The following is a 20,127-nucleotide window of genomic DNA, read 5'->3' as shown; positions in this document are numbered from 1 at the left end:
CCCCCTACCTGTCCCCTGATAAACCTCTTAGACTCCCATGCCTATCCAATTGCTGCCTGTCCCCTGACTGCCCCTTCGAACCTCTGCCCCATCCAACTCCCCCTGCTCCTTGTCCCTTGACTGCCCCCGGAACTCCCTACCTCTTCTCCAACCCCCAAACCGCTTACTGTGCCACTCAGACCAGCGTATCTGGCTCCATGCAGCTCCAGACAGTTGCTGCCATGCTCCCCCATGGAGCCCACAGCCCTCTCCCACCCCCAGCACCTGCCTTCCAGATTTGAACACCTCAAAATTCAGGAGTGCTCAAGCTCGGTTTGGGCAGCTTTTACTTCATTTCTCCCAAATCAGTTTCCCCTGCAAGGTGCCAACTGAAGGTGTTGGAGAACAGAGAGATCAGGTGGCCTCCTAATGCCTGGAAAAGAGACAAAGGCCGGAGGAGGGAGTGTCAGTGCCTGTGCGGACTTCTGGGAAGTGCACGGTGTGGAAGGGGATGCTGTGATGCTTTGGAACATCTCCATACAAAGCCAGTCAGGACTCTGGGGGAGCCTCCTCTCTCGGAGCATACTGTCTCCAGGGCAAGAAGCTTACACCTTCCTGGGTCTGACCTCGGAGCATTCAGCATGCCCTTCCACGTCATGCACTTTCCAAAGTGAGTCTGCCCAGGCTGGTCCTGGGGCAACCAGAGGTCGCTGCACCCCAACTCTGCAGTCAGATGTGACTCTCAGCCAGACAGTAAAACAGAAGGTTTATTAGATGACGGGAACACAGTTTAAACAGAGCTTGTTGGTACAGAAAACAGAACCCCTCTGTCAGGTCCATCTTGGGGGTGGGGAGCCCAGAACCAAGTTCTGGGTCTCTCCCAATTTCCCCAGCCAGCTCCAAACTGACACTCCCTCCTCTGGCCTCTGTGTCTCTTCTGGACAAGGAGGCCACCTGATCTCTTTGTCCCCAACACCTTCAGTTGGCATCTTGCAGGGGAAACTGAGGCACCCACACAGTATTCAGAGAAAATATTAAGAACATTCCCACTTCATCACAACAGATGCAACAAAATATAATACCGTATATTGAAGTAGGCAAGTGCTGCTTCTGACTTTCCACTTTTAATTGACCCTTGTAATCTTGTGGCGCTGACGCGTTGTAGCTTCATTTTATATCGGCTTACAGGGCGGGAGCGGGGGGGCACCACCATTTTGGGCCCCACCAAAAATTATACAAACCTGCCGCCTATGGTGCCGTGGGCAGAGAAGATGAGGGACTAAGGGGCACCGGGCCCAAGACCCCTGCAGTGGCAGGGAAATGATTGCATGAGATAGACCCAGATAATCCTGGCAAGCGACCCCCACCGCACGCTGCAAAGGAAGGTGAAACCACCCCCCCTAGGCCACTGCTAATCTGATCTGGGGGAAATTCCTTCCCCAGCCCATGTCTGGTGTTGGCGATCGAAGGGCCAGATTTTTAAAGGTATTTAGGTGCCGAATGCCCATTGATTTCAAGAGGGGGTTAGGCACCTAAACCCCTTCAGAAGTCTGGCTCTAAAACAAGTTGGATGAAGGATCAGAGCCAGGAAGGGTCATTATCCCCATTTTACATAAGGGGAACTGAAGCACAGAGGGGTTAATTGACTTGCCCAAGGGCATACAGGGAGCGGTGGCAGAGCCAGGAAATGAATTTAGCTCCCCCATAGTTCCAATCCAGTGCCTTAAACCACACATTCATCCTTCCAGGATTTAGGGGCAGGCGCGTCTCTGGCTACTAGGAGCAACTCACAGCTGAGGTCTTTCTGATCCGAGTCTTTTGAGAACAATCCAAATGCTTTGAAACATAATTTGCCTTCGACGTATAGTTTGGTCATAACAAATAAATATTTTTGCGTCTCCCATCTGAGGCGCTCGGAGACCTTTCCAGGCACGGATTAACACAGCCTCCTACTGATCCTGACATCGGGAAGCACGATCCCATTGTACAGAGGGAGGAGCAAAGGGATAGATGCTAGTAGCTTCTAATTTGGGGCTCTCCTTTAGACGCTGTATGTCTGAATTGCTGAGGTGCAAAGCAATGGGTGGTTTCCACTGGCTTCAAATGGAATAGAGTGTGCTCAGCACCTCTGAAAATCAGCCCCCCAAACTGAGGAGCCCCCCAAAAGGGGAGGCCACTCTTGAAGGTGTGTCGCAGCCTCATACAGGGAGGCCAAGCTGCCTGCTCTCACCATTGGATGCCAGACTCATTGATCACCCCTTTAATATGAGACCAGCTCCGCTTACTCCCTGACAGCCAGGGCATGTGCCTCGTCCCTTGTGACTATGGAGGTCGATTGGGTTAATGGGAACTCCCCACTATGCCGAGATATTAACTGTTAATTGTTCTCTTTCATCTAAAGAGGAAGTGGCGTTTCTTTAGCTCATTACTTCAATAAAAGAGACGGTCTCAGGATAATTTCGATCCGAAATAGCTCACAACAGGGCCATTCAATTTAGGTGGACAACGCCTGGCAGCCTGTTTGGAAAAGGAACCTGGCAAAAGCTAATTTAGGAGGTGGAAATGCTGTCTGCTTTCAAAGGCTTGGGGAAATTCGACTGGTGGAGAACACAGCTCCTGGCCGGGGCCAGAGTCTGGACTGACTTACACTGCTGTATCTCCATTGACTCCGGCTACGCTGTGTGTGGTACCCCCGCACAGGCACGGGCGCTGTCTCCCTGGGCTCACACAAGCCGAAATAGCAGTATAGTCAGGGTAGCACAAGGAGATGCTGACTGCATACCCACCGGTCTCATGGGAGGTTTGTTCTCATCACAGCTCAGCCATACCCCCGCGCCTGCTCGCTGTACTGCCGTGGCCGCCCTGCTATTTCTATCCATGCTCACTCAGTGAGACCTAGTGTGAGTATGTGTCCGCGAGCCGGGGAATCACCCCCCGCACCTGTAGTGTAGACAGAGCTTTACACCGGATTGACACTGGAGCCAGTGAGATCAGTCAGGGCACCAGTAATAAAACAAGGACAGCGGGCTCTCGGGCTCTAGGGCTGGAAGCACTTTAAAATGCAGGCAAGCGCTATTATAAAATGGGGACACTGAGGAGCAGAGAGGTCAGGTGCAAAGAGACTGCGAGGCATAGAACCGAAGTATTCTAACACCTAGCTCAGCGCTTTCTCCTCTAAACCGCGCTGCCTCCCATAGGACGGGCTATTACAGGGCGGGAGCTGAAGAAGGGATTTCCATAGAAGCAAGTGGCTTTGCAAAGACTTCTAGAGACCCCTCTGACTACTCAGTCTGTCCCCTGGTATAATGGCTGGACAGCTTCCATTACATTTGGTTTTCAGTGGCCTCTAGATAGAAGATGCTTGGTTTAAACCTATCCCATCCTCTAGAGAGCGGTGACCGCTGGGTACATAAGAAATAAGGGGCATGGTCCTCCTTGCATCAACAAATACTGAATCACATCTGCATCCCGGGAAGTATCAAAAGAACCCAGAGCACCCTACATCCTGTCACAAAGTTCTGTGCAATTGACAAGGAGGACGAGTTCTGGGACAGGTAATTTTAGAATCTCCTGCCCCTGGTGCATGTTAAATCCCTGCGGCGGTGCTGCAGTCACATCGTTTTATTTGGGGGAGGCAGTGGCGGTTGCACTTAGTGGCATCTTTAATCGGAACCTCCTGGCACTCCTGTCAAATCTGTAGCAGACAGAGGCACAGATCCACCTCCCGGGAGAGCTCCCCACTGACTCAAACTGGCACTATCTGATGACTGCATGGTGGCCTGTGTGAAATGAATGGGTGGCTTCCGTCCCGTTGCCACATCGCAAAACCCACCAGCAAAGGGAGCACTAAGTGTGTGTTCGCCGATTGGCCCGGGCTATGGAGTGGACACGGGTGTCGAATTGTTTTCACTGCCGGAGGCGGGTCCATGCACGTTGGTGGTGTGTGTGTAGCGGGTGGGGTGGGCAGTGACAGGGCTGAGTGTTTGCATGGTAGGTACCAAGTGCTGTCCCTGTCCTGTGGGTCAGTAGGAGGCTTTTTGGTCTGTGGGTGCCTCTCCCTGAACTACTTATTGGGATGTGCACAGTCTGGGGCCCTGGAGCACCTGCAGCCTTCACACGGATCCGCCCCGTTGCAGAGCCAGTCTGGGAACAGCCATGAAGGGGACACAATGTCATCGATGCGAAATTTCTCCCGTATTTTTCTGAGTGGGGCTATTTCCTGGAGGGACCCCGTGAGAGTCACGACTAACTGTCATTCATCTTGGAAATGTGTAACCACGAAGGTCAGGAAGGAAAGGCCGTGCCGTTTTCACCCAGTTTTAAGTGTCACAGGTCACTAAATGGCAAATCAGCTGATGGTAAATTTCCAGCCGTCTCCCATGAAATCACGCCACACCAATTTGCCGCGGGTGGTTTAGTCTGTTTAATATGCCCTGGAGCCCTGAGCAAAGGATCCATGGGAGCAGACAATGCCATCAACAATAGATTGTAAAGCACAGGCATGTACACATGCGTGCGCTCGCCCCAAGGGAAAAGAAAAGAGCAGACAAGGTGCTGCTGGGAGTTTAATGAGGAGCTCGCATGCTGGTGGAAACGACATTCCTCCAGAGCCGGAACGCTCCTCGTCAGGAAGGCCTGAAAAAAGCCAGGGACAAAAGCCGGAAGTGATGCCTGCTGTATCTGAAGTTATCTTGCCATTGCACTTGGGGCCCTGTTGACTGACTGCTCTTTTCTGTTTCACTCCAGAGAAGCAGGAAACACTCATCTCCGCCTGGTCTCTTCCTGCCTTGACTGAACATTAGCACTGTGGTTTACCATACTAGAGAGTGAGGGAGCTGATCCCGTAAACCTGCTGCTAATGGGGGCTGCCTGAGCAATCTTATGACAGCACCACCTGGAGAGCTACTTAGGGGTGGTGGAGCCCGGCCCCAGGGGCAGCTACGTATCCAAATGGCGGCGCAAATGCCCATAGCTCTCAGCGGAGCTAGAAGCTCTGTTATCCCTCGGGAGGTGCTTGTACTGGTTACGTCCATGGTCCCAGCAGGGCCGGGGTCAGCGTTACTGGGCTGTGGGTTTTTACATGACTCAAGCTGTGAAATGGCTGGTGTTCACTAAAAGTCATTAACTGACAAAGCTAGTGCCTGTGGTGCAGGGTGAGCCGACATCTGCCTCTCTCTGGGCAGTGTCCCGGCTCGCCCAATGTGGGACACAACGTACTAAGGGTGTTTACCAGACTCCAGAACCGTTTGCTTCGGAGTCACTGGTCCCAACACAGCCCAAGTCAGTACCACATGAAAGTCATCCCCACCTGAAGGCTATTTGGTGCCATATATCAAATGAACTTCATGGGGTTTGTTACAGGAGTGGGTGGGTGAGAATCTGTAAAGTCTATGAGTCTCACTCCAGTTCCCCATTGACAATCATCCACATCACAGCCCCCCGTTAGCACTAATTGGCTCCCCGTTAGGACTGAATGGGTAATGAGACTGAAAACCCCTGTGGATCTCCGGGTTAGGCTGGCGGGACACTGGTATGCCGTGATGTTGGGGAACTTCATGCTGCTGCTGCTGGCCAGGCTGGACCTATGCTGTGGTTTTCCTTCCAGGAAAGCTGCCTCGGGGATTTTGACCAAGTCCCATTAAAATTAAATTTCATGGAAACTGGGTGTCTAAATCTCCTACTCTGGAGTGTGCAAAATCCTAGCGTCTGATGTGTGGAGCTGTCTTTCTCGAGCTCGCCACAGCTCAGAATCTAGCAGCGATAATAAATAGTAAGAGTCCCCCTTCCCAGGACCCAACTGCAGTTGTTAGAGCTGGTGATAAACATATAAGACGGCTGATTTACTGAGGAGAGGGAATTCATTTGCTTTCCCATCATTTCACTTTAATTCAAGCCTCACACTCCTAGTCCCTGCTGCATTTGCTCAGAGGTAGCATGTCTCCAGAGCGCTTGTGGAAAGGACCCCAGGACAAGCAAACCTCAGGCTGTTAACAACTCTTACAGCATGTTTAAGTCCCCAGTGGCGATAGCTAATGGCACAGGCCTCCCGCGCCGCTCTCAAAATAGTAGCACTCAGCTCAGGGTTCTGGAAACAGGCGAGAGGTCTAATGTAAATAAAGGCCATTGTTTAAGGAAAGGTGCAGTCGTGTGGATGGGGAGGCTAGAGTCTGGCAGAATTTGTCAGGGCTGATGGTTCTGCACTGGAATGTTTCAAATAGTTTTTATTAATGAAGATTCTCTGGCTACTGATACACTTTTTTGACATATGCTCTGTGTATTGTAGGCTCCATATACACTGGAGAAAGACCCATGCCAGGGCACCTGATTCAACACAGCTGTCCTCCACTCTGATTTAAGCTTGAATTTGCAGCGTAGATGGGAGCTGAATCATAGTCCAACTGGCCTCCCAGTTTGTGCTGCGCCCCTGCAAAGCCCACGGCTGAGGCATGCTATAGGGACTTTTTTACCCTGTCTGCTCAGCAAGACCACACCGGGCTTTAAATGTAGTTGGGGATGGCTGTATACGACAGGGTCCCCCAACACAGCATTTCTACAGGGCAGACCGCATTGTTGAATCGTTGGCCTGGAAATGGGAAGTGCCAATGCTGTGCAGAAAGGACTGAAAGGACATTCAGCTTGACTCTGTCTTCAGTTAGGGCCTTGGCTATCCTCTGCTGCAATGTAGCTTTGTATCTTCTTCCAGGGTTACGGCTCTGTAAATACCGGCAGCTACCCCTGCACCTTCTAGAGTGACCCTATTTTCTCTCTTGCGGTAGGCATGGCAGAAACACAAAGATACGCTCAATCAGACCACGTTGTAGAAATGCTTCCTCTACACTAATAATACTTAGTTCTTTAATCAACATCATTGGCTGCATTTCACTCATTAATCAATTATCTCAGTACTGCTACCAGGTAGGTACTTTCATCACAGGGAGGCCTCCTCAGTACCACAGAGCAAACAGTGTGGGGATTAGAATACACCTTTCTCTCTACAGGACCTGCCGTTGAAGGACAGACCTTGAAAATGAGGTGGTTTCATTTGGTGTTTAAAACCCATCAAGCTAAATGTGATCTGAGTTGGGTTTCTTACAGGAGGTTTTTCAACATTCAGTCAGATTACGCTTTGTAGCGATCCACCTTTCCCCGCATTAGTTAGGCTTCAGTCGGGTATGGTCAAAAGTCCATTTTACAAGCCATTCGATAGCCAAACCATTTGCCAGTGCTGTCATTAGCATCGTGTAGTTCCCACCCGGCCTGTGTGGGATTCCTGGTCCCTTTATCTAGTTTTATAATCCCTTTGCACCGCCTCCACCCTGTATAATTTGGTTTGTTATTGTTAACAGCATTTTTATGACATGTCATTTGTAGTTGTTTTTCCTGCATGTGTGAGAGAAACCCTTAAAACATGCTTAGAAAACAAGTGACATACTCTAAACCCTGAGCTCTGTCAGAGAAGGAAAACAACAGGGACTAAGAAGTTGGTATAAAATCTGTAACAATCAACAACCTAGCCTGATGCTTTTCCACTGGGAAATTTGGAGCCCACCTTAATGTGGGATAGCTGAGAATCTGAACTGAATTTAATTTCAGGTGTGAAGAATGCAGCTGAAAATGCAGCTCTTATACTACGATATTGAGGTCTACATTTTTTAAAGTGATTAGAGATTCTGGGTGCCTCAATTTTACAGGGCCCAAATTGAGACCCCTTAAAGATGGGCCTGATTTTCAGATAGGGCTGAGCACTCACCCACGGAAAATAATCATTTAAGGCATTTCACGTTGGCCACCTGAAAACTGAGGCATCCAGAATCACTAGTCGCTTTTGAAAAACGTAGCCATCCAAGTTTTAAATCAGTGTTACAGATTTAAATGTCTGGGACATTTCAGATGAGAATTAAGACATTTCAAGTTGAGATGAGCCCAGGGTGCACAGTTTGGAGCTAAACCTAAACTTTCCCAGAGTTCAGAGGAGTATAGATCTAGGGTTTCAGAATCTTCTTTGTTTGTAAGTACAGGACAATGTAAACATTCACCAAACCCATTGAACTGGCATCCGTTCTGCATGATGATCATGTCAATGGCAACATAAAGTGCTTCTGGTTTTCTCTGGAAAAGAGAACGAGAGAGACAACCCTGGGCTGAGCAGTGTTATGTTGACAGCAGATTTTCTAGGGCCCAGTTCCTAAACTCTCTTGAAAACAGGACTTTGTAATGGAAATGCTGAGCCAACAGTAATGGTGGTGTCCTGAACACAATGCTAATTAAGGAGAGGAAGGAGAACTGAAGCAGGATGTCCTGTTTGGCTGCCCAGCCTGGAAAATTTGTCACAAATAAAGAACTTTCTCGTTCTTTGTCTTTATCCTTTTGCACAAGGGCTTCCCAGATGCTGCAAAAATGCATTTTCTTATCTTTCACACATTCTTTCCCAGTGTTTCTTTTTGAAAATAGCTCCTGACAAGCATGTTGTTTCTCTGCCATATTCCCTGGCAGGCTATAAACAATGCCAATTGGGAAATGAATGTCATCTCCCTGAACACAAAGCCAGTGTGCCGTATCCCCTGAACAAAATCGCTTGGGTGCAAAGGGCTGCTCAGCTCCATGCACAGTGACTCTCAGAGCGAATTGTTCTCACAATAACCTGCGGCAAGCACAAAGGGCCAAGCAAATCAGAATGTTGGCTCTCAAAACAGTGTCATAAAATGTGTCCTTGCTAAAATACGCTTGCCATTGAATTAGCTCGAGGGTGTGTCGCTAGCTGTGTTTAGGTCTGAGAATAGAAAAATAAAAACAGAGCAAAGAAAAACAATTAGATGAAATACATATTTAATATATTCCACTGTATTCCAATGATTCTGAGTCCACGTGATTTTCATGATCGTACAGAATCTGTTAGAGAACAGTCCTAGGACTGCAGAGCATTCAGCAGCTGTGGGTATAGGGCTCTGAGAGCAATAGTGTTGGGTCTGAGGTACTGCTCTTGCTCTGGAGATGATGGTCTCCTGCCACTACCCTCCCCAAAATATGAGAGAAAACTCGATGCATTTATGGAAAATAAATGTGTCGAAACGGAAATGTTTATTTCCAAAGCAGGAGGCACTGGTCATGTGACAATGTTCTGGCCCAATGAGTTGGTCTCTATTCCATCAACCCACTGGTATCGATGCTATCGCTTTGTCTGTGACATTAACTCACTGTGCCTTTACTGACCTTCCGAGTCCTCATTGGCTTAGAGAACAGACCCATTGTGCACTTCAGCCAGTGGGAGAGCAGCTTTTCACAAGGGTCTGATTCGTTAAAGGATGTTGCATTTTATGAATAAAGAGGCTAAAGGGTTATTTTTCTTCCTACCAGTAAATATTGGCCTCAGCCTTCTAGCAGTCTCTTTGGCTGGCACAGGTTCCATTGCGTTTCATTGAGTAAGAACGATCCTATAGCAGTGGAGAGAAAGCCGTAACATCTTCAGGCTGTCCATGGAACGCACTAAAAGCTGTATCTGCTTCTAGCATGTCCGCTTCCCCATACGCTCTCCTCTCAGTGCAAGCATTTAATGCATGTAGATGGCACTTGCATATGTAGATCAAAGTCTAACTCTTGAGGTCCTTTCTCTCCCTTGTTTTCTCCCAATCCTTCCTCTGGCTAAATCCCATTGATTTCAGTGAAAGCCTGAGTAAGGACTGAGTATCAAATGAGCAGGACCTCTGGGCTGAAAGAAGCCTATGAAGCTCTCTGGACTATATTGACATCAGTGCTTGTCAAGCGGCCCCATGTTGCTTTGCTAATAGCCCCTGCCTTGTCCAGCTGCTTGTCATCTTCACACAGTCACCTCCATCCCTTCTTCTGCCAGCCCCCTGAGCTCACTGCAGAGCCCTCCTACAGCACCTTCCCACCGAGCATCTCAGAGCTCTTTAGCAGCAGTAAGAAGTTTGGCCTCTTCTAGGAAATATGTATTACCCCCACTTTACAGAGGGAAAACTGAGGCACAGAGGGTTTAAGTGACATTCCCAAGGTAATAGAACTAAGTCTGTAGCAGGGTTGGGAAGGGAACCCAGGTCTCCCGATTCCTAAGTCCAGTGCTGTGACTCCCCAGAACTATCCTTCCTTTGTGGAAGATAAAATATATTCTGGGTATCCATGCTATGGAGCATTCTGCCTTCTAGCCAGAACAAAGCCAGTCCCTTGCCCTTCTAAGAGCTGTTTGCTGGTGGTTATGTTACACCAGTGGTTTTCAACCTTTTTTCATTAGTGGATCCCTAAAAAATTTTGCATGGAGGTAACAACCACCTTTCATGGACCCCTTAGACATAGTCTGTGGAACTCAGGTTGAAAACCACTGTGCTACACAATTTAAATATCAACAATCCCAAGCTAGGAATAAACCCAGGCTCCTCCTATTTAGCTGTATACATCGGGTAAAGCTCTATCTCAGATGATGGGAGAGAACCCCATGATAGAACACCCCAGGTGACTGCGCTGATTTTTCAGGTGTGTGTTTTCTCCATTGAAGTGTCAGCCGATGAACGCTTTCTCAGCGTGGTCCACCAACTCTCTCTCCCCTTATCCATCTCACTGTCTTTCCCTTTTTGCTCCAGCCCTTCATGCCACAGGCTGCATTCCTGATAGGTTATTTGCACATTCTCTTACAGTGGGCCAAGGTTATTGTGAAGCTCTGTAGTCTCGATGACTTGGTGAGAGTTTAGGGGAAAAATCCTGGCCCCACTGAAGTCAATGGGGGTTTTGCCGTTGTCCTAAAGGGAGCGAGAATTTCACCCTCGAACTCTAATAAATTCTGTCAGGTTGCTGGAGGTTGATTGGCTACATTCGTTAGACCTTGGGTGAAATTAATCAGCTAATAAGGTAAAAGATGTAAATTCCGAGCAGCCTAGAGGTTAACACTGGCAATGAAACTGCAGAAGACAGAGCAGCCGTAGAGAATGACACCATTTCCTGATATACGATGACTAATAACAATAGAGGCCATTTCCAGACGCACCTTTGTCCAGCACAAGGCTCAGATGACACATAATCTTGACAAAGGTGATGCCCACTCCATTCACAAACAATTACATCTTTCACTAAGATCCTTTATGATCTATGGTCCTGTGTTTCTAAGCGCTGGACGGATGGTGATGCAACTCCAGCTGCATTCAAATTGAATCCTGGTCCTCAGGACAAGGAATGTGAATGCCTGCCAAGACATGGTTGGAGGATGGCAGTTTTAGCATTAGGAGCTGATTTCCTCAGAGTTCAACTGGTAGGGTTTTTTTATTCTGTGCAGCGTTGTTGCAGCGGAGTCAGTCTCTGGATTAGCGAGACAAGGTGGGTGAGGTAATACCTTTGATTGGACCATCTTCTGTTGGTAGAGAGACAAGCTGTCAAGCTTATCCAGAGCTCTGGGTTTGGTCTCTCACCGCACCAGTTGATCCAATAAAAGATATTCTCTCACCCAGGTTTTTATTATGTACTTTTCAAAAACACTCCTCACTGTAGTATTTGCGCACCGATTACATGTACCCGACGTAGCAATCATTACTTTAAGAGGTGGCAGGCATTCTCTCTCCCCCCATGGGCAGATTTAAGCTGTCATGCAGGAGGAATCAGATCTAGGAGGTACATTCCCTACAGTCCGCAGCTCAGGCAGCCCCTCCAGGCACATACGGGAGAGAAGATTTGCAGAAAAAGAGCAGTGCTGCTGACAAGTAGCAAAGTGTAGGCTCAGTCCGGGTGCCTTGGCTGTGAATGCCTTGGCTGAGACTCCATTGCTGAGCACCATGTGGACCTTCTCCCTCAGAGTTTGAATCTGGGTTCTACCAGCCTTAGCTTCCCCCTTGAATGTAGCTATCTCACAAGGGTGCAGCTTCATGTTGCAAGGCCCTAGCCTATTTAGGGCTTGAGAGACAACAAGGACCAGGGTCCAAAACCTATGTCAATGCCCACTGACTTCAGTGAGTCCAGCATTGTCCCCAGAACCTTAAAACCTGGTATTTGCTAGGTAGCCAGTACAGATCACACTGAATAAATCCGTATAGTCGTAGGGCCGAATTCAGATCTCACTACGGTCATTTGGAATGGGATTGGGCATTAAGAAGCTGGTTCTGTAGACTCATACGTGCATGGCGATTAATGGGACTGTCTGCCTGAGTGAAGCCTGTTCATGTAGGAAGGGAGCACAAAATCATGGATTTACTTATTGGGCCAAATTCAGTTTCCTGGTGCGCCTGCATTGATTTCAGCAGCGTTCTCCCAGGGAGGAATTTGGCCCCTTTTGTCTAATTAGTTTCTGTTCCTTCCACTGACACTTCACCAACATTCACTGCTGACATTGCCCAGCTGTGGTTTCATGGGCTGAACAAATATTTTGCTTGGAGGAGAGGAAACCTGCTCGGGACTAGCTTGTTTAAATATGTGGGAGGAATGATTCTTGCAACATCCCCAAGGCCCTCAATCAACCATCCCCTATAAATTACCTACCACACGTGTGGCACGTGTGACAGGGAAAACGATGCTCTAGCTGCGGCAGCCAAAAGTGAGCTGAAAACTGGAACATCAGTCCTCAGCCAGTGCACTACTGAGTTACTCCAGCTGAGGATCTGACCCCTGGTGCCCAGTAATTAGAGCGGGTAGCCAGGAGTCAGGACTCTCGGCTTTGCCATTGACTCGCCAGTGCCTCAGCTGTCCCGTCTGTACAGCGAGTTTAACAGTTCCTACCTCACGGGGCCATTGTAAAGTCTAATTAATACTTGTGAAGTGCTTTGAGATCTCCAGGCGAAAGGCACCAGAGGGAGGTGAAACGTGCGATTTCCTTGTGTTCAGTTACCTTGGGCCAAGATCTGAAGTCATGTTACAAGGGCTCATCCTGCCCAGTGCAGCAGAGCATTGACTTTAGTGGAAACTCAGGAGGCTTGGTACCCTCAGCCTCACCCAGTCAGAACTTCCATTGGCTTCATCTCCAATGGGAACCTCGCCTGAGTGAGTAAGTAAGTTAGTTAGTTGGTGCCCATTACGCCTCTGGGGTTTAGGGTAGCAGCAAAGCTCCTCCACACCTGTCTATTTCTGACAAGTCTTTCAATGGTTCCCCAACTGTGCCCCAGGTTTTTCAGCTCAGCTTCCACAGCTCTTCGCCATGTTGTTTTCAGGTTGCCTCGTTTTTGCTTCCCTTCAGGTGTCCATCTTATTGCTATTCTGGTGATGGAATCAGTGTCCATCCGAAGCACATGGCCAGTCCGTCTCCAGCGCCTCCTGGCAGGGATGGCGCTCAGATCCTCTTGGCTGCACTGTGTGTGAATAGGTCTTGGTTTGAGATTGTCCTGGGAGGATTTTTCTGAGGCAGGTTGTATGGAATGAAGACAGTTTGGACAGGTCGTACTTTGTCAGTCCCCAGCATTCTGCACTGTAAGGTAGTGTTGGAAGTACGCAGCGCTGATAAATCCTGAGTTTGGTTTGGATGTTGTACTTTGATGATTTCCAGACATTATTTAAGTCTGAGTAAGAACTGGGTACAAAATGAATAAGAACTTGACCCAACATATAGATGTCTCTTAAAATGGACCCCATTTGCTAATTAAGGGCTCCCTTAGGCACCCAGTGAAGCTGATAGAAACACTCTCATTAATTTCACTGGGGGGTGGATTAGGGCACAATCCTGCACTGAGGAAGGTCAATGAGAGTTTTGTCGTTGGCTTTAAAGAGAGCAGCATTGGCTGTTCCATTGTACTGAAGTCCTACCTGCCGGCGCTGGAGAGCTATAAATAGGGATATTTGGGAAGGAAGATAAGGACAGTCCTCTAAAGTCCATTGAAGTGCCTTGGGCCGGGAGAGCTTTTGTTAGGGATGCAGTAAAATTTGGGAAATATTTTGCTAAAAAAATCAGGGACTGTCTCTCCGAAACGGGGATAGTCGGCAGGTCTGGGCGACACCCTTCACCTGGAATAGCAGGTCAGGGCGTTTTCAGTAAGGACCCACCACTCCAGTATGAACCACTGGAACAAAGTCACTGGTGGCTGCTGGAATCGTTTCATCAGGAAAAGGCCTTTATGACTATATTTGTGCAGGCAGCTCTAAATGCCTGGGCTTTTCAGTCTTCCCGGCTTTTAAACTAAAGGTCAGTCTCTCTTCCCTTCCAAAAAAAGGTGAATTCCTTTTGACGCAGATCCCTTTCCCCTCTGGAGGAGAGTTTAATTGTTCTTAGGAGCAAACTCCAAATCTCCCCTTTGCATTCACTTCCTGTTTCCTGCCAGAGAGGAAACAGAGATTTCTGACTGTGTGAACCAGCGTCCTTTATTTGAGAATACGAGAAAATAACCAAACATTAATTCAGTGCAACTCCGTGCACTTTACCAGTGGCTTACAAAACAAAAGAAAGAGAAACACATCTCCACCCTCTATCAATTGCATTGTAAACTGTGTAGTGAGTTGAGCATAATGGGTATTTATTAAACTTGCACTGAAATATTCGGTAAAGCCCAGTGCATGCAGAAAACCCTCCGCCCAGGAAGTTTTAGCTACCAAAAATAATCATCAGATCTAGTTAATATTTTTAACGAACACACATTCTTGGGAATTTCCTCTTCCTTTGGTTGAGATAAGTGCTTCAACAAAATACATGGCTGTGGCCATTTCGATTCACGTCCAATCTCAAAGAAAAAACACATCAACAGTTCTTTTTTGTTGTTCTTCCTATTTCCTAAGTTTGGACTTCTGCATTCACTGCGTGACTTTGGGGACTGAACTGTGCTACTCTGCTACATTGGGGTAAATCCAGTCAAGTCAGAGAACCTCTTTTGTATAGAGTCTTTAAAGCAATGGAGAGAATTTGCGGATGGGGATATAATTCTCTATTCCACGCTACCGGTTGCTTTAACAATTCTATAGAAAAAGATCATGCTCCATTCAGTTCTGTAGGTTTTCGAGTAATATCTAGAGCTCTCTAGTTCATGTCTATGGAACCCTACTGATTTAGTGTCTATTAAATTCTATAGGACTGCTCCAGAAGGAAAGTGAATCTGGATTTACACCTCTGCAACCAAGATCAGAGTTAGGTCCTTAGAATATATTTTTCACCATGACAAGGTTTTCAATAAGGAAAACTCTTCATTGCTCAGCACTATTCTATTAATCAATAATAGATCTCATCCTGCAAAGCGTTTCTCATTGACTTATAAGGACTACATCATTATCGAATATCAAGCCTCTATCTATCTGTGGTGTTTAGTCCTTTCTTTGATGCTTCTGAATTTGTCTTTTCTTTTGCATTTTTTTCTATATCTTTATTAAGATATTTGGAATCGGATGCTCAGTGATGTGCGTGCTCTCACTGCTGAGATTGGGGGATGTGTCACACAGAAACAGCCTCCTGGATTCTAATCCCGTTTTTGTGCCATTCATAAAAGGGCTCTGTTTCGAGGAGGTGCTTCTCTGCTACGTTGGGGTAAATCCAGTCAAGTCAAATCCACCTCTCTGCAGAGGGCCAACACAAACGTACCAGTTAAGGCCTACTTCAGCCTACAGGGAGTAATCCCTTTGTATCATTTAAATCCCACTTACTCAGCCGACTTGTTCTATGGGCTGGTGTGGAACTTAAATGGTGCAGAGGCTTTATGCTGCACAGGGATGAATTTCATTCTCTGTACGCTTTTTCGATGACCCATCTCCTTTTTGGAGCCATACCTCACGGTGCTACATAGAGGCCCAACCTTGAAAGATATTTTAAATCATTGAAGTCAACGGCAGAAGAAGGCTTTCATAAACCTGCATAATCAGGTTCCCTATATGAGAAGCAATGGCAACACATTGATTTTTAAACATTTAAACTTGATTTACTCCTAAAATTGTTCATACACTAGACAAGCAGATCATTAAGGTTGGAAACAGGGTGGGAAATGTTTCTTTGCTGCATTCATACAGTGTAGGGAGTGTCTGGGATTGATGTATTTATTTATACTCATTTAATGTCATTTATTACAGAACATTCCACATGTATATTTTATTTGTTTGCTGAAAGAGGAGCTCTGCTTTTAGGAGTTACACTTTGTTGGCAAGTGGTTAGTAAAAAAGAAAAAAAAAAGAAGAAAAAAAAGAATTATGATGCATGTAATTCAAGACAGCATGCAGCAGATATCAACCGTTAGGTAATGACATGTTGACATATTCTGAGTTATCCTGTGCTGATATAAAACTAAGGGGAAATGAAAAAATGAAAGAGACAAACATTAAGGTCTATTTGCTTCCAAAAATGTAAGTGAGGTGATTGTGAAAGTCATGGTTAACTGTTTGTACAGATCCTTCTAATGGAAATGAAACTAACTGCGTGAAATTAATGACTGGATTTATGCATGTTTTTATAATGTAAAAGTCCCTCACTACAGACCTTATCCAAAGCCCACTGAAGTCAATGAGAGTTTAACGTCTCTGGGTTTTGGATCAGGTGCTGGTAAATCCAGGGATCTAATCTTTTTACATTCAAAGAATAGGTGTATAATACAAAAACACTCTCCTATCTTCTAACCAATGTAAATTGGCAAATGTAAATCATTTGGGACCAAATACGCAGGTTCTTGTTCAGTCTTTGGTAGTCCTTTTTATCATGGACTTCAGCGAAAGATGAGACCTAGGTTAGGTCATCAGAGCCCAATCCTGCAAGATGCTGAGCCCTGGAAAAAAGCAATTTACCCTGATGTGTATCATGCCTCTTCTGAACACAGCCCATTAGTGCCCAGCTGTACAAAGAGAAACATCTGAAACCACAAATGTGATTTGTCCCACCTTCTGTTTCTTTCCTTTCTCTGTGGCTTCACAGAGTCATCGACTTGCACAAATATTTTGTGAGCAACCCCTAGCTCCAACAAGGAGATACCTTTGAGATAAGGGAAAACTCTTTCTGGCAAGACAAACATGAACCATTATTCCACACTAAGAGAACCACCAGGAAACTTTTATTGAGTCAGCTTGGCTAAAGAGAGGCTGTGAAATTACTGCCACGGATTTTCTCCTTTCCATCCCAGCCCCTCTCACACTATGAAAGGGCTGACCACCTAGAATATAGCTTGAAGATGAGTTCATTCCCTTCCCAACCACTTCATCAAATATGTATCAGCTGAAGCATCAGTGCTGCTTCCTTAGTTACATTCGTGACATTTCTCTCCATCTTACAGACATTTTGGAGAATGCATGATATTAGAAAGTTCAAATAAAGGATGATCATTTCTATGCTGCCAAAGGGATTTGGGCACCTATTTCCTGCTAAAATGAATGGGAATTAAGGATCTGAATCTCCCAGGCAGCATTAAAGATCTCAGCCACAGTTTCTCTGATAACTCAGGTTTCAGAGTGGTAGCCGTGTTAGTCTGATAACTCACTCTGCCCTGCTTTGTTGCTAGACCAGATTTCCCAGCCGTCGAGAAAGACATTACTTTGCAATGCTCTTTAGGATCCTTCCCTCCCTCTTGTATCTGGTTTCCCTGGAACTCTCATTTGAGATCAGCAACATACCGGAAGCAAGAGGCAAGGTTAATATCACGTGGGGTCTGATTCGGCGACGGCCACCTTGAACTTAATACATTAGCTACTCAGAGCCTGGCTCGAGGGAGCGGCATTGTCGGTGCAGAGAAGGCTGCTGTACAATTTCTCCCTGTGTCAGCAGGGAGAACGCAGTCGGGCATTTTCCACGGCTGGTGCGTGGGGCACATAAGCCAAACAACCGCTAGCACCTCAGTGCTGAGTAGGCTGAGCAGTGATGCTCCGATAACCTGGCATAATCACCCAGACCATGTGCTATAGTTCTCCCCTGGGTCACAAGTCAGAAAAGCCCATTAGCATGTGCTCCAGCCCCTCCCTTTTCAAGACAGCGCATGAGCACATATTTAATTTTAAGCACGTGCTCAAGTGTTTCCACAACAGAGATATTTTCCTGAATAGGGGCCTTAAATCCTGGCTCTGTGAACTCTTAGCCACACAAGTAGTCCTCAGCCGAGCAAGTCATTCCGCTAAAGTCAATGGGACCATTCGCTCACGCAAGTCAGCGCTGCTAGGATCAGATCTTCGGGCGGTCGTTGGTCAAAACCCTTCTCACTTCCCATGTGAGACTGGGCCCAGGGAGTTTAATGTTTTAAATCCTGAATCAATAATGATGAGCTCATGCTGTAAAGTTAGGGGAAGTAGCAATAAAAGGCCTGATCCAAATGGAAAGACTCACACTGATTTCAGTGCAGCTGGAGCGGGCTATTAACGAATCATTTCTTTATTTATATTCGGCTAGCGTCTAGATGGCCCAGATAGGGGTCAGGACCCCATTTTCCTCGGTGCTGTCAACAAATGAGAGATGGTTCCTGCCCCAAGAAGTGCTAAACTTGAATTCAGTTTTGGGGACTAGAGCTGAGAGTCTCTTGAATAATTTCTGATCGTAGAACCCTGGCATTTCAAAATGAGATGGGGGTAGAATTTGATATTTCTAGCTATTCCCTTTGGTATGTAAAGGTGCAGCTTTGATCCTGGAACCTAGAAACCCTTCCTAATTCATATCTTCAGACAGCTCAGAAGCACATACTGTGAAATATGAATTGATAACAAGCATCAGGCAAGTTGAAACAATATGGGAAAGACTTGAAGTGAACAGTTTCCAAAATGTTTATTTTTAAAAAGTTTGTTTGAGATCAACTCTTTAAAATAAGAGCATTAAAAACAAACAAACAAACAAACAAACAAACCCGCTGCAAATGCCAATGGCATGCAGCCAAGTAGTCCAAAAGCAACATCTCATTTTGGTCCTTCCATTTTTTGGGTTCCCAATGTGAAATACCTCCTGTGCCCTGAGTTGAAACACCCGCAGGCTGAGGTAACCCAAATCATTAGCCATTTTGACGCTCTTGACCATGTTGTCAATTAATCTGTCTAATCTATCTGAGGAGTTGATATGCCCTCCGTTCCCCATCACCTTAGTACCCGAGTGCATTATGTGGTTCGCTACGGAGAAAAGCTGGGGAGTGCTGTTCAGACCTGGCTGAAAGTCTTCATTGAAATATTTTTTGTTTGTTGTTTCATTTTGTTTGATATTATTCTGTTGTTTTCTTAACAAAACGTTGCTGTTTCATCTAAACAAATTGCCATGGGAAATGTCTGATGTCAATTACTCTTTTTGTTTTCGAAGCCAGTTGTTAGTTCCTTTTTGTTTGTTTGTTTTTGTTGTTGCAGTTTTCAGATTTTCTGTGAAATCCCCAAAACTTCTGATGAGAAAAGTTGGCAAAATCTTTTCCATTTTTGTCCACAAGTTTTGCCAGTCTCCCCCCCATTTTTTGACCAGTTGTACTGTGGGGCACCGGGTTCTCTGTGGTAGCGCCTTTCCTCAAAGCGTTCTGTTAACCATATCTGCACCCTGCACCGCATGGGTACTTACCCAGCGCTGCCTAAACGCCCGAAGCTCTGGCCTAGCATGTGCTAGATTCATTGGAAAATCTGGGATGGATTCTCAGTCTCTGCCTTGTTTGTTCCACCGTGATTGTCAGAAGGAATGTCGCTGGGATTCCCAAAGCTCATTCCCCTGTGCAGTTATTGAGCGGTGTGCATAGAAATCCCAGAGGTGGCTTTAATCTTAACCCACCAGTGCATCCCTGGCTATAGCCTATTAAAGAAAAGACAAAGATAAGAAACAGCTGCAGTTCAACTCAGGGCAAGTAGCATGTATAAGAACCAGGATGTACTCCGGGGGGAAGTTTTGTGTGATGCATTGGGGCCATGTTCTTGGATGTGCATGTGGGGCTATGAATTTAATGGGAGCAACATGGGCATTTTGGAGCCCAGAATTCATGTCAGCGATTTCTATTCACTCCAGGTCCGCCTAGGTGACAAACACCTGCTGTGCTGCTGACTGACGGATGCGCCCCCCCACTTCTAGCAAATCAATGAGGCATGAAAGGATGAGTGAAAGCCGCTAGCCAGGTGCAATGGAGGCCCAGCACTGAAAGGGTTTGTTTTTTCCCAGGGCCCCCAAAGAGTTTCAGGTTTAAAATCCCGTTTCCAGACACCTTTCCCAGCTCCGGTAAGCATCTGATTTCTTTTTCTAACACGGGAAAGAAAGCCAGTGAGGTTCCATCTCATCTGGAATAAAAGGAGTCACGCTTACGTAGCACATTTCATGCATCAGTCTAAAAAAAGCTT

This window comes from Mauremys mutica, chromosome 18, assembly GCF_020497125.1.
Source record: "Mauremys mutica isolate MM-2020 ecotype Southern chromosome 18, ASM2049712v1, whole genome shotgun sequence".
In the NCBI taxonomy this organism is placed as follows: domain Eukaryota; kingdom Metazoa; phylum Chordata; order Testudines; family Geoemydidae; genus Mauremys; species Mauremys mutica.
The sequence above is the reverse complement of the archived record's forward strand: the minus strand, read 5'-3'. Positions refer to the sequence as shown.